The sequence below is a fragment of the Adiantum capillus-veneris genome, chromosome 22, assembly GCF_014529385.1.
Source record: "Adiantum capillus-veneris isolate H3 chromosome 22, ASM1452938v2, whole genome shotgun sequence".
NCBI lineage: Eukaryota > Viridiplantae > Streptophyta > Polypodiopsida > Polypodiales > Pteridaceae > Adiantum > Adiantum capillus-veneris.
The window spans coordinates 146062986-146077344 of NC_140952.1; positions in this window are offsets into that span (position 1 = coordinate 146062986).

The following is a 14359-nucleotide window of genomic DNA, read 5'->3' on the forward strand; positions in this document are numbered from 1 at the left end:
TCCAAAAGTCTCCCAAAGGCAACGCCAACAACAACAAAGCTAAGGAGAAGGGAGTTTATAAAGGCAAAAATAAACTCTCTCCTGAAGAGCTAGAGTGTTATTGAAAAGATAACCGTTGTTTCAAGTGCGGGGAGCAAGGGCATGCCTATCATGCTTGCCCCACAAGAATACACGTAATGAGCCTCTTAGAGCTACCTTGGTCGAAATTCAAGAAGAGGATGCTCATCACAAAGGATCTCCTCTATGACATGCTTGGGGAAAGGTAAGAGAACATGATGCTCACAAGGGATATCATCAATAAAAACATCTTGAAACCCCTTGAGGAAATTGGATAACTCTAATTACTTTTGATTATATTTTGCTAAAGCATTAGATTCATTTTGAGGATCTTTAACAAAAATCATGTACAAAAAAATAGAGCTCTTTATTGACTTATTGAAAGCTTGCTTATGTACAAGAGGTATGGTACTATCCAACTCCTTAGCATCTATGTACATATCTTTTTCCTTGAACCTAAAGTAGATTTGCCTTTCAGGGAATGTAACATTGGCAGCCATGCGATCAAACCATGGTGCCCCTAGGATGACATCCTCATGCTTGAGAGGAGGGATAAAGAAATCCTCCTTGTCCACATAGCTTTGGACATGGAGCCTCAATTTTCCAATTAAGGGAATGACTGAGGCTTCTTGCCCCTTGAAAGCACCATCGGCAGGTAGGACATCTCCCATCTCATAGGCTTGGATGCCTAGCTTGGTGGCCAACTCTATGGATATGAAATTGCGAGTAGAATCAGGGTCAAAGAGAAAAAGACCTCCAAAACGAGGCAATGGCAACCATGCAGTTGGAAATTTTCTAGGAAGTTCACTGCCTAATAAACCTTCTTATAGAGTTTCCCAAGCTCAACAAGGGAGATTATGTGGCAAGTGCATTAGTTAGTTGAGAAGTGCATGGTTAGGCCTAGCTCATCTCCATTTTGTTCACCAATGTTATTAGTGCAAAAGAAAGACGGCACATATCGTATGTGTGTCTCCTATAGAGCACTAAATAGGATCACTATCAAGAATAGGTTTCACATTCCACGGGTAGAAGACCTATTTGATAAGCTACAAGGGTCAACCTAGTTCAGTAGGATTGACCTAAAAAGTGGCTACCATCAAGTAAGGACAGTTGATCAAGACATTCTAAAGATCGCATTTTGCACTAAGTTTGGTCTTTACGAGTACATTGTCATGATTTTTGGCTTGACCAATGCACCAGCCACATTTAACCGCTTGATGGAGAAACTATTCAGGCCTCACCAAACCTTTACTGGAGTGTTCTTTGATGATATAATTATCTACTCTAATTCACTAGACGAACACAAGAAACACCTCCAGGTAATATTTTAAGTTTTACGAGAGAATAAACGTTATATTAATCGAAAGAAAAGTGATTTTTTCTTACAAGAGATTCAGTATTTAGGTCACATTATCTCTCAAGATAGCATCCAAATGGATCCATCAAAGCTAGAGGTAATAAAAGGATGGCCTAATCCAAGGAATCTGCATGAACTAAGAAGCTTGATAGGTATGTGTGCATACTATAGACTCTTCATAGAAAAGTTCTCACAAATTGTGGGACCATTACATGACCTAACAAAAAAAAATGTTAGTTATATATGGTCCACCAAGGAGAACAATGCTTTCAAAAAGCTTAACACTAGAATTGTAACCTAACAGGACATAAAAGTGTCCTTTCAGGGTTTTGGGAAAAAATTCCAAAACCGTAGTAGATCCACTCATTTTGAAAAATCCTTTCATGAGCTTATAGTTAAATAACTACTACATATGGAAAAAATGAGAAACTTGTAGTTTTTCTCATCCCTTAGTCACTACAAGCCTCCAAAGTTGATGGACTAGTGCATTTTGCCCAAAACAACAATTTCTTACGGTTGATTGCATATAAATAAGAGTGGAGATTTTTGTAGGACATGAGATAAAATGCCCCGTTAACTTCAGTGGGTTGGTGACCAAAACATATGGTTGCTTTTACCTCACCAAATTTTTTTTGGGCAAAAAAAATAGGTACAAAAAAGTTGCATTTTTGCAAATCTACGGACCTATCATCAAAGTTTCTATAGTCACGCTCAATACAGATACTATATACATATTTTCTTAGTTCCCTTTGGGCCTTTGGATTCAAAAGGAGCAATGGAGCATGTCAAAAGGATAATGGATCTCTTACAATTGGAACTTTGGGGGCAATGATAAAGTGCTAAATACAGCAAACATGAAAAAACTAGGTTTAGCATTATGACCTCTAGAAACCAATAGAAACTACTCAATATCTAGCCAAGTTTGTAGTCTATGATTAGATATGGTTACTACCTACAAAATACACACAATTGGCCTAAGAAACTAGCAATATTGAGAAAGTTATACTTGCTACTCTAAAATGTATCGTATTCTTCAGCAATCAAAAAACTCAACCATCATCATATACTATGCTATATAGCATATTAGGTCCCCCAAAACTCAAGGAAGATTAGCTTTATGTTATACATTACACTTACACAATCAAAATTGAATTTGGATATCAAGAAAGCCACCAAAAAAATCATAAAAGTGCTAATTTTGGCCAAAAAACAGGATTATGCAATTCTTGTAAATTGGTCATAACTTTCAATTTTAACACTTAGCTCTCCCTACAAGCATCAAAACATGTTGAGAACTATCAAGGCCTAACCTCTAGCCATCTAAACCTCACAAACATGAAGTTTAGAGTGATATAGTTGCCAAAAATTGAAAAAAATCCAAAAACAGGACCCGTTTTTTCACACAGTTTAGGTTCAAAAATGTTGTGCAAGAGTAAGGTTAATGGTGAGATTGATACTCCAAAAAAAATGCTAAGTTTTTTTCAGCTCATAAGGTAACTTTGTGGATATATAGCACCTAGAAATTCATTTTCATACTCTTCAAATAATTCAAGCAAAATGGTCACTTAACAGGACACAAAAGTGTCCAAGGACATAAAAGTGTCCTGTTACCATTCTAGTGTTAAAGGAAATCTTGTCTCTCAATATGTGCTTACACTATCGGATCTCTCAAAGCCATTGGCTCATACACAATGCTTTCCATGTGATCCTACTAAAGCCTTACAAAGGAGAGCCACCTGAAGAACCAATTATTGAAGACCCACTGGAGATCGAGGACCAAGAAGAGGTGTTGCAGCCCGAGTCCATTCTCCAACACGAAGACAAGGTATTACAGGGTGGTAAGACTATGCGACGATATCTTATCAAGTTTAAAGATTATCCTTTTGAAGATGCTAGATGGATGCAAGGCATACAACTAAAGGATAACCTAAACCTTGCCAATGCTTACAATGATTCCCTAGAGTAAGCAAATGTAAATATGTATAAATGAACGAAGTTTTTCTCTTATAAGACTCTCTTTTTCTTTATTATGCACAAATTTTAATAAGTATGCATGCTTAGGATCATGTTTGTGGAGATGATGTCTCTCAAACACCAAGTACAGCTTGTCACTCTACTACAGAAGATTGATTTGGACTAATGTGTAGACATGCTTGTGGCAGCTAACGCTCTGAAGCACACAATGGACTAGTCATCCATTCTGGGATGATGTCTCTCAAACACCAAGTACAACTTGCCACTCTACCACAGAAGATTGATTTGGACTAATGTGTAGACATGCTTGTGGAAGCTAACGCTCTCAAGGACCAAATGAACTAGTCATCCATTCTGGGATGGTGTCTTAGAGTAAAATAGGGGTCCTCTACCCGCTAGCGAACGGACTAATGACTAGGCTTTATCTTCTCTACCTCATAGTCACGGACGACTATGATTTTAAGAGAGAGGTAATGTCATAAAAACTAATATTTAATACTCCCAAATGATTTTCTCATGTTAAAGTGATCATTTAATATGGGGAAGTACTAGGAGAGTAAAAGCTAGAATATTGGTAAGGCTGCAGAATGGTCTCTGTCAGGGATCCAAAGGAGGGGAAATAGGGATCCAAAAGGGGATAGCCTGCAAAAGAGCAATGTACTCAAATGGGTCTTAAAAGACCTAAGGTTCAGCTCCATTAAGACTTCCATAGGCTATGGTTCCAAAAATTAAACCTTTTATCTAATGGCCAAAGCATAGGGGAATTGGATGGTCATGGGAAGAATAAAAATTCTTCCCACATCCCTAGGAAGGAGGGGGCAAGCCCACTTTGTAGGGGATGAGAGAGAAACACACACACACACACACACACACACACACACACACTCCAAGGCTTCCCCTTTACACAAAGGGAATATTGGACACATGTCAAGCTCCTAGGCTAGTTGTCCCCAACCTCCCCTCAAATCCTATTGGATGGCCATAGAGGTGGACCAATGAGAATTAGGCTAGAGTAAATTTAGTCTAATCAATTGAAAAGTGCTTGATAAAAGAACTAATAGAAATTAAGCTCCCTAGAAGACTATTGGATAGTCTACTAAGGGGTCCAATGAGCATCTAGCAGCCGAATGGCTTCCCTGATTCCTATTGTCCAGAAGACAAAAAGGTCCAATGAGATTTATATGAATTAATTAAATAACTAAAGCTCTCAAGGGGACACTTGTCAAAAGGCTATCAACTATGCTTCTAATTTGTGATTGGCTAAGCTTTATAGGAGCCAATGGGAGGCCAGCAAGAGCATTTAGCAAGAGGGGTCGACCAAGATGAGAGAGGGGGTTGCATTCTAGTCTAACACAATGCTACACAGACACACACACACACACACACACACACACACACACACACACACACACACACACACACACACACAAGTCATGTGTGCAAGAAGAACTCCATCTCCTTCTCCAAGCATTGAGAAGTAGAGGCCTACACCAACAACTCTTGGCTATGGAATGCAAATCCAACCAAGAGCCAAGCTTCAATGGCATGCTCATCTCCTCTACCATGCTAATTACTAAGCAAATCTATGCTATTAGAGTGATTATGTGAGGAGAATACTTCTTTCTTGTAAGATACCTCTTCTTCCTATTAGTCTATCCTCATTCCCTGCTAGCTCTCATTATTTTTGAAGGTGTGTGAGGTCTTGGGACTGAGGCTAGGGACACTAGGTGTGTTTTTCAAGCATAATTTGGTGTATGAAGCTTCCATATTCATTACACCAACTAGTTTTATCAAGGAACACACAGATTGTATTGTACAAGAGTCTCCTTTGATGGGAGAATCTATAATACAAAGCCTTTATGGTGGGGGGACCGGCTCCATGTAAATCCACTCCTCAACTATTGTCAATTGTTCTATTTCCTCTCTTTTCAAGTATTGTCAATGCCAAATTAGCTAGGTGTAAATTGCTATGTCGCTTTCTCAATTAAGTACTCTCTCTATATTCATTAGGAACTTGTTCTTAATAATGAAATGCTCACTATGTTATCAATTTTCACTACACACAAGTTACTAGTGCATTAAATGTTCAATCTCCTTGCAAACCAGTTTGTGTTTTTTTATTGATCATCAAGCCCTCTTATACCTTGTTAGAAAACCATTCAATATTGAACGCATTGTATGATCGTTTATTATATTGCTGGAGTTTGATTTTATAGTAGTGGTTAAAAGGGGGAAGAAACATCTTTGAGAAAATCATCTTTCAAGATTGCCAAATGGAGAAGCTTCTTAAGGTGTAGACAATGACATCTCTGATGCATATCTTCTCAATATTGAAATGGTACCCAAGTGGTCTCAGGAGATAATCATTTTATTGTCCTACTGAGGAGAGTTTGATAGGACTGAGCAAGAATTTAAATGACAGATGATCTGGCAATCCAAGAATTTTCAATTAATTGGTGGATGTTTGTATCATTTAGGCTCAGACAACATTTTACAATTATGCTTAAGTCCCAAAGAGTATGATTGTTGTCTTTTAGAAGCATATGTTTAGCATGTCATTGCTCACAAACAAAAACATATTAGTGATTGAAACAATTAGGAGTTTATTGGCCATATATGTGCGTTGATGTTCATGAGTATGTTACTAACTGTGCTTCATGCAGACCTACACCACCATTAGAACATGCAACACTATTTCAAGTGACAATTGCACAAAGATGGAGTCAACATATATTTGACTACCTAACAACGATAACATTTCTTGAAAATACCTCTAGAGCACATCAAAGAGCTATAGAGATAGAGACTTGAGACTTCACATTGATTGTAAAACAGCTCTATAAGAGAGGAAAGGATAATCATCTCAAGGTATGTTTAATCGAGAGCATGTATTTGCCAATCTTAAAGCAGGCACATGGAGTAATAAGTGGAGGCCGTTTCTCAGGGGATAAGACATCAAAAATTGTCTTAACCATGGGAATATGGTGGCCTACATTACATATGGACGCTGAAGAATATGTTAAAAGATGTGATGCTTCCCAGCATACCAAAGTGCCAATAAAGAGGGATGACATGCCTTTAAGGCCAATGATGGGAGCTAGAGATTTTGCTAATTGGGGTATAGACTTTGTAGGTCCAATTTCACTGCCCACTTATAGAAATCATGCCCAAATATATCATTGTTACCACGGACTATCTCACTAAATGGGCTGAAGAAAAATCCACACAAAAAGCAGATGCAAGGACCACTACACAATTTCTCTATGAACATGTCTGTGTCAAATATGGTCTACCAATAGAACTTGTCAGTGATCGTGGCACACATTTCACTAATGAAGTTATTGAAAATCTTATAGATGAATTCATGGTAATTCACAAGAAGTCTGCTCCTTACCATCCACGAGTTGAAGCCACAAACAAAACCTTGTGCATTGTATTGACTAAAATAGTAACTGATCCAAGGATCGATTTGGATCAAAAGTTGCACTCTACATTGTAGGCTTAAAGAGTAGCTTATAAGACATCTATTGGAACAACACTGTATAACATGGTGTTTGGTCTTAACGCTATCTTGTCCTTGGAGTTTTTAATCCCAACACTAAGGGTAGCTAAACAACTAGAATGGACCGGCCATAAGTTGTCTTTGAGAGTAGACGACCTTGAAAAGCTAGATGAGCTCCGCTTGAAAGCTGTAGCTTCTATCTATGCTCAGAAGAGAAGGCAAAATGAGTTTTTTGATAGGCATGTACGCTCAAAAGAATTTAAAATAGGCGATTATGTTCCTACTTTATACATTAAAACAACACGCCCAAGAAACTTAAAAAGTGAGGGATAGGACCCTTTGTGATTAAAAATCTATCACCAAGTGAGGTTGTCAACCTTGCTACATTAGATGGGGAAGAAATGCCCAATTGGTTTAGTGGATGTAGGCTTAAAAAGTATCATTTGCCACTAACCCAGGACATGCTTCAAAAAATCTATAAGGAGAAGAAACGAACTCAAGAAAAACAGCGAATAGTCAAAGAGTGACGCAACGATTAAAAATTGTACTGGGGTGACTAGCAAGTCAAGGGCAAAATATGGTGAAGTCAAGGTGCAATTATGAGAACATTGTGGAAAGTCCAATTTGACCAGTTTTTGGGGAAAATGACAATTCTTTTGGAAGTTGGGAAAACAGAACCCAAATCAATGTTATTTTAATCCTAAAGTACATTTCACGATTCTAAAATAACATTGATTTTGCGCACGCTGTATCTGAGTAATGTGAGTTCTTTGTTTCTTTTGATTGTTTGTGTCTCCCTTATGGGGTGTTGCATTGTGAATCCGAGCATACCAATGCGCTCACAGGTGAAAGCTCTCTCTTTCTACATAAGTTTCTTGTGCTAAAGTTGTGTTTTTAGTCATGTCCCTGTACAAGCTATTTTCATTCCCTATGCACAATACTCACATCTAAACTGATTTTTGACCATAGAGATAGATAGAGCACGTCCTAAGGAAACTATAGAGTGCTTCAGATGCTGAAACTGACCTACCCAAAATAGGTTGTTTATCTAAAATGTGGTTTTATCTGAGTGTCAAAAATGACTTTTGATTATATGGGGATGTTGAGAATACTCTGCACATTCTAGCTAGTAAGTTTGCTTTGGAGCATTGTAGCTATACAAAATCATTGGGCGAGGCTTGCGGTAAGGAAAGTTACGTCTGAGACTAATCTAGGAAAGAGCACATTGGACTTAGGTTTTTTGTGAGATTAGCTATCTCTTGTAGCCTCTGTGTACTAGTCAAGTCAACTATGTCCCACGGTAGATTGACATTTTATGTCTGTGGTTCTCGCTTTTCTAGCATCGATATGGTGAGGCTTGGTAGCCGACCGACATTTTGGCGCCATTGCCTGGGATAAGGGAATCTAGACTAGAGAAAAACCCAAAGCATTCAATTAAATTTCCATTACTTCCTCTAGTTTCGGCTAGAGTAACACAATTTTTGACTTTATCACGACTGAGAGGTGCTTGAGAGTAGGATACTCTTTAAGGACCTCGAAAGCATTAGTTTAGTAGGACGATCTAGGTGAAGGGTCCTTGAGACTAGCTAATGGTCGATAAGGGTATTACCTAAGTAGAAATTAGAAATAAGAGATTGAAAGTTGAATTCTCCACTTTCTGCACTCTTTTGTCATGTTCAGTAGGACTAGGTAAGTAGAAAACCATTAGGATTGCATTTGATCTAAGGTGCATGAAGAAAACAAAAAAAAAGCCAAATCGATCTTAGGTGCGCCTAAGATCGATAGTGGGTTTTTGGGACTGACATTGTGAAATTGAACTTGCAAGGTGATATACCAACTTGATTAGACTATTTCCCTTGATTTTGAAAACATTTAGATCACTAAAAGGCCTGGTCAAGCCCAAATCTAGAAAAAAGCACTAACTTTTGAGAAAATTAACAAAAGTAAATTCAGTTTTGGCTAAAACTTGAAACCAATGTGTGGATAAGTCCTAAAACTTATGGGAAAATTAATATGTGAAGTAAAGATTGCAAAATGTCAAATTTTGGTAGAGTTTAAAGATTGCAAAATGTCAAATTTTGGTAGAGTTTCATCTTAGGCGCAACGAAGATAGAAGTCCATCCAGAGGGGGCATTTTGCCAAATTTTCAACTCGCACTACTTCATTAAACCATTATACATCAAAACAGGTGACAAAACACTGGTAAACTATCCAAACTTTGTGAAACTCATTAGACAAAACATGGTAAACTATCCAAACTTTGTGAAACTCATTAGACAAGCTTGAAATCACATAAAGGAACCTACACAAGTCACATTGAGCAAACATATGTTGAAATAGGGAAGATGTATCTTAGGCGTGCCGAAGATAAATTTTTCACCAGAAAATAATTTTGTGAATTTGAGACCAAGGATAACTTTTTCAAGCTGTGTGGCCCCGTTCAAGTGATAAAAGTTGAATTTACTCTCATCTTTTTTAAAAGTTGAATAAGAGGTTGATACTCTAATTCCTAATAAGACTGTGAAAGAAGAACCTCACGTGCTAGAATTAGAAGGATTTGACTTGATAGATACAAAACCTTTGAAGCGCATACCCACTAACAACCCTTGGCTTGGAGTCTATTGTTGGGAAGCCAAAAATGTCACGTATTTGATATGGACTATCCATGCCAAACTAGGACAATTAACACCCTTGAAAATCATGTATATTTTCAAGATCAAGGAGAAGGGTTTAGTAGAACTACATGTCCACCTCTTTAGGGATTATTATAATAATAATTTTGCTATGATGACTCCAAAGGAGATTGAACAGACCAAATACTAGGGATATTTGATCCAAGAAGTGATTACAGGAACAATACCTAAAACCAAACAAAACATAGGGCTGAATGATAGAGCCTATGATATCATGGTCAATCAGAGAGAAAGCACAACTAGAGGCAGTCACCTCAATGATGGGAACAGGGAAAGAATGGAGAAACCACCTTTAACATGGAAAGAATGAGTGACATTGGGAAGAGGAGAGGTCCACATGAGTGACATCTACCAAACAGTTGGTTTGAAGGTTTAATGGGAGAAACACTGACTAAAAGAGAGAGAGAGTGGGTATTGAACACAACCATAGAGTCAGACCAACAAATTTCCAAAAATGTGTCAAAAAATACAGGGGGGGTTAGGAGATCAGTATAACCATTTAGCGAGCTCATACAGGTTTTGAGAGCTGAACGCATAACCGACTTCCATACACAATTTGAGGGGTTTGGAATGACCTTAGAGGGAAAAGATTTAACCTAGTTCGAGACCATACCTCCTGGATTAATAACCAATTTACCAACTTTGGCAATGAGATTTGTTGCTGCTTGCTCAAAAATGGTAATCAAGCATAGTATGGTGGCATAAATCTATAGTTTCAAACAAAAACAAGGAGAAACTATTAGAGATAGTGTGAGTCAAATGAGACAATATATAGACATATGTCTGAAGTTGGAAATCCCAATTGAGGAAAGGCTTGTCACAGTATTTTTAGAAGGATTACTAAACAAGGACTTTCATGCTATTTTGTGTAGCAAAAAACACATGACTTGGGAAGCATGCAGCCTGGACGCAATTGACTTGCGTGATAATTACGAGATCTTCAACGAGGAGAGCTCCGCTAAAGATTTACATAGAAAGCGAACTACATCCAATGTGCCAACATAAGTAGGACCAACTATTGCAGCTCCTGAGACACTTTTGTACTACCCGAGCATTGTGAAAAAGTAATTCTGTAAATATTTAGCATCCAATTTTAGAGGATTGGTGGTCTGGAAGCACTCAGGTAAGTTATGTGGCTCTTGCAGGTGGTATTTCATCCTACAAAGTCTGCACCACTAAACTGGTGGTATGTCATAGAGGTAGCCCATCATAGTGCATGGACATATGAGGGCTACAATGTTCCCATCACAACGGCATCAGTGGAGGAGATCGGAGAGGATGTTGATTCGAAAGCCGCTAAGGTGGTGCCAGATGAGCCTAGCGCTGCTACTCTCTATGGGATGCATGCGAAGGACCTACAAAATGAAACAGAGGACGTCTGCCTAAACGGAGAACTCTATATAGACATAGGGAGTTATGATGAGTTATGTGAGGATGAGAGAGAGACCTCTTAATGCCATGAACATTGTATATGAGAATTTTTGCTCCTTTTTATAATATATATTGTATTCACGTGGAGTTTTTTCCATTCTTGTCTATATGCTATACTTGTGAAATTTAAATTGTGATTAATCAAATTATAACTTTTTCAGATTTTCTTCTCCATTCATCATTAAGATTTAACGTTCGTATATTTAATGCAGGTATGGATGATGATCAGTTTCTTTCTTCCTTGGACCTTGAGCAAAGGCGGTGGTACGAGGAGCATCATCGCTCTGGAGCACCGTCATGTCGTTCCACTCCTTCAATGTCTCCCTCTGCTTCGGAGAGATCAGCGTGCTCCAAGAGTTCGGTGTCGACTAGACGATCTACACACTCTTATAGGCACCAACGCTCTAGTCGTGGCGGCGACGGTTGCTGTAGAGATGCCACCGCTGATGCTTCGACACCGCCTCGTAGTTGACAAGGCTCCCTACCTTCCCCTTCTTTTCCCACCCCCACACCAGCCACGACATCACCCTCTACTCCAGGTTTTACACGACTATCAACCGTTCCTGGCTACACACCACTTGCTACTCCTCTGGGAGTCACCCTAGTCGACACTCCTCGCTTTGGGGCCCAGACTACAGTGGAGACACTTGTCATCCATACCCCCATCGATATGCCACTCGAGACCCCTGCCAAGACACCCAGGGTCACGCGTCACAGGCAAGAGGGATTGCCGTACTCGGTCGACATCAACGGCAACATCATCTTGGATGACGACGACAAGAAGGTGATGTCGCGCATGCACGGCCTTTGCTCTTAGGTGTTTTGACACCACATACTAAACACCTGGAGTGAAGTATCAAATGATTTAAAAAATAGAGTCACCATCATGCTGCATGAAAAGTTTCCCGTGTCAAGTCGAGATGAGCACTTCAATGAAGACCTGATGAAGGTGCGGATGCGCGAATACTGCAAGCACAAGCGTTCTATAGTGCAAAAAGCAATAAAGCATGGGTGGCAATCAATGGAGATAAAAATAGGAATAATGTATTTTTGATGCTCTTTCTAGCTAAGTAGATAATATTCCCTCCCTCCTTGACTGTGTCATCTGTGACATAGCTACTTAGGGTGCTAAGTAGTGATCGGGCTTTCTGGCTTCAGTCCTCTTGGCATGTTGTTCCAGTCCTTGTTGATACTTGAGGCAAATCTCTTTGTTTTCCATGGACATAAACTGCATGGCGATCTTTTTTTTTTCTCAATTTTTGAATAGTTAACAAACCTTTCTCGTAGATTAGTGATGACTGGCCCAAAAATCTTTGGTCTATAAGTGAAGAAGCCCGTATAGAATGCCTCTTCAAAGGTTTGCATATAGTAAGAGGGAAAAAAACATCACCATGGCATTAAAATCATGGAGCACTTCCTCCGAAGTTTGCCCTGAGCATAACCCATTGCTGCCTTCGAGGAAAGACATCCATGTTGCATCTATTTGCTTCGCATGGTGGAAGGTTTGTAAGTGAAGAAGCCCAAGAATCTTTGGTCTGTAAGTGAAGAAGCCCGTATAGAATGACTCTTCAAAGGTCTGCATATAGTAAGAGGGCAAGAACATCACCATGACATTAAAATCATGGAGCACTTCCTCCGAAGTTTTCCCTGATAGGTCATAGCATAACCCCTTGCTGCCTTCGAGGAAAGACATCCATGTTGCATCTATTTTCTTTGCACGGTGGAAGGTTTGTAAACCAATAAGGTGCATCTTGGAGATCTTGACCAACATGATGCAGTCGAAGTCTGGTATCCCGCGGAACAATTGAATAGTTGATGAGAGGTTGTACACCATATAATCTTTTGTGGATGCTCCATTCAATGGTGGTGGAAACCTTGGATAATTTAGCCATGTTGGCCGCTTCCGTGAATGAGAATGTGATGTTTCTAGCTACATACTTGTGGGATCGTACACTACACAAGATCTTGCTTTATACTTGGAGGTGCATTCTCATACATGATGAGATACTTGGGGTGTCATTTTAACCAGATCTTATGCCACATTGCAAGGTTGGCTTCAATGTCCTTCAACAATCTTTCCTTAATCTATAACACTTCAAACTTGCTTAGTGGGAAGGGAAGAGCCTGTTGATGCCATTCTTCATTGATATTTGTTGGTGTGAGAAGATTGACATTGATGGAATGTAGGATTCTCTCTTCCCACTGTATTGCCTCTTTTTATATTTGCTTTGTTTCTTCTTCCACTTGCTTCTTCATCTGAAATTAGGCTTTTAGGTGGAGCAGAGGGCCTGGCTTCCTCTTGGGGAATCACAAGCTCTGGGATATTGCCTTCTAGAGTGGTAGCTTCTTCAAAGTTCATAAACTTCAAGGCATCTATATCTCCCATAGCTGTATCGGGTTGCTCTTCTCCTGATGTGGATGCTTGTGACTTAGAAGCCTCTTGAGCTTTTCTAAGTTCTTCCTTCAGCTCCACTATTTCCTTCTGGTATCCCTCTTCTTGCTGCATGAACCGTATGGAGAGTTCACAACACTACATTTTCTCCAGCTTGATTTCCATTTCAAGATATCTAACTTTCTAGTCAAGTGCTTTGTAAGCCTCATCCGTGCTTTGTAGTGTAGCCACGGTGGGGTTATCTCTGAGTTCGTTCAACAGTTGGTTATGTTCTTGGCAGTGAGACTCTAACTAAGCCAATTGAGCATTTGTAATGTTTAGTTATACCTGCAATCATTGAACTGACAATGTGAATTCATGTAACGCAGTGTTTACCTCCTGAAGTTTTTGCTCTTGTTGCTGGTTCTTTGCTCTTAGGCCTTCTAGTTCTGCTTTGAATTTTGTAGTCAACTCGTCTAGTATCTTGTGTTGTATATCAATTGCCTCTTGGTATGTTTCATTAAAGGATTTGGCCAGCCACATCATAAGCTAAATCTAGACGTGTATGTAGGCTATGAAGCTATTGATGGTGAGCATAAATTTCCCCTCTCATCCTATCCACATCTTCATGAGCATATTGGGCATACTCATCGATGTCTTCCAAGATTTTCAACTTTCTATAAGTGCCCGCTTCAGGCTAATCTGATTGTGTATCTTGATCTTCTGTTGGGAGTGCTTCATTTGACTCGTCATCTTGTTCTTTTGCAGGCCTCTTAGGAGGTTCTGTTTGTTCTTCTAAATAATCTACATTGTGAGAACTTGCATCTTGTCGAGGTTGCTCACTTGGAGGGGTTGTGTGTGGAATTTCCTTGTTGTGTACTTGTTCTTGTTCAGGTAGTTCCTTTCTTGGTGGTGTTGTTGACTCTTCTTCATGTGTCTTTGACTGTTCTCTTTGATGCTCCTCTCTTTGATAG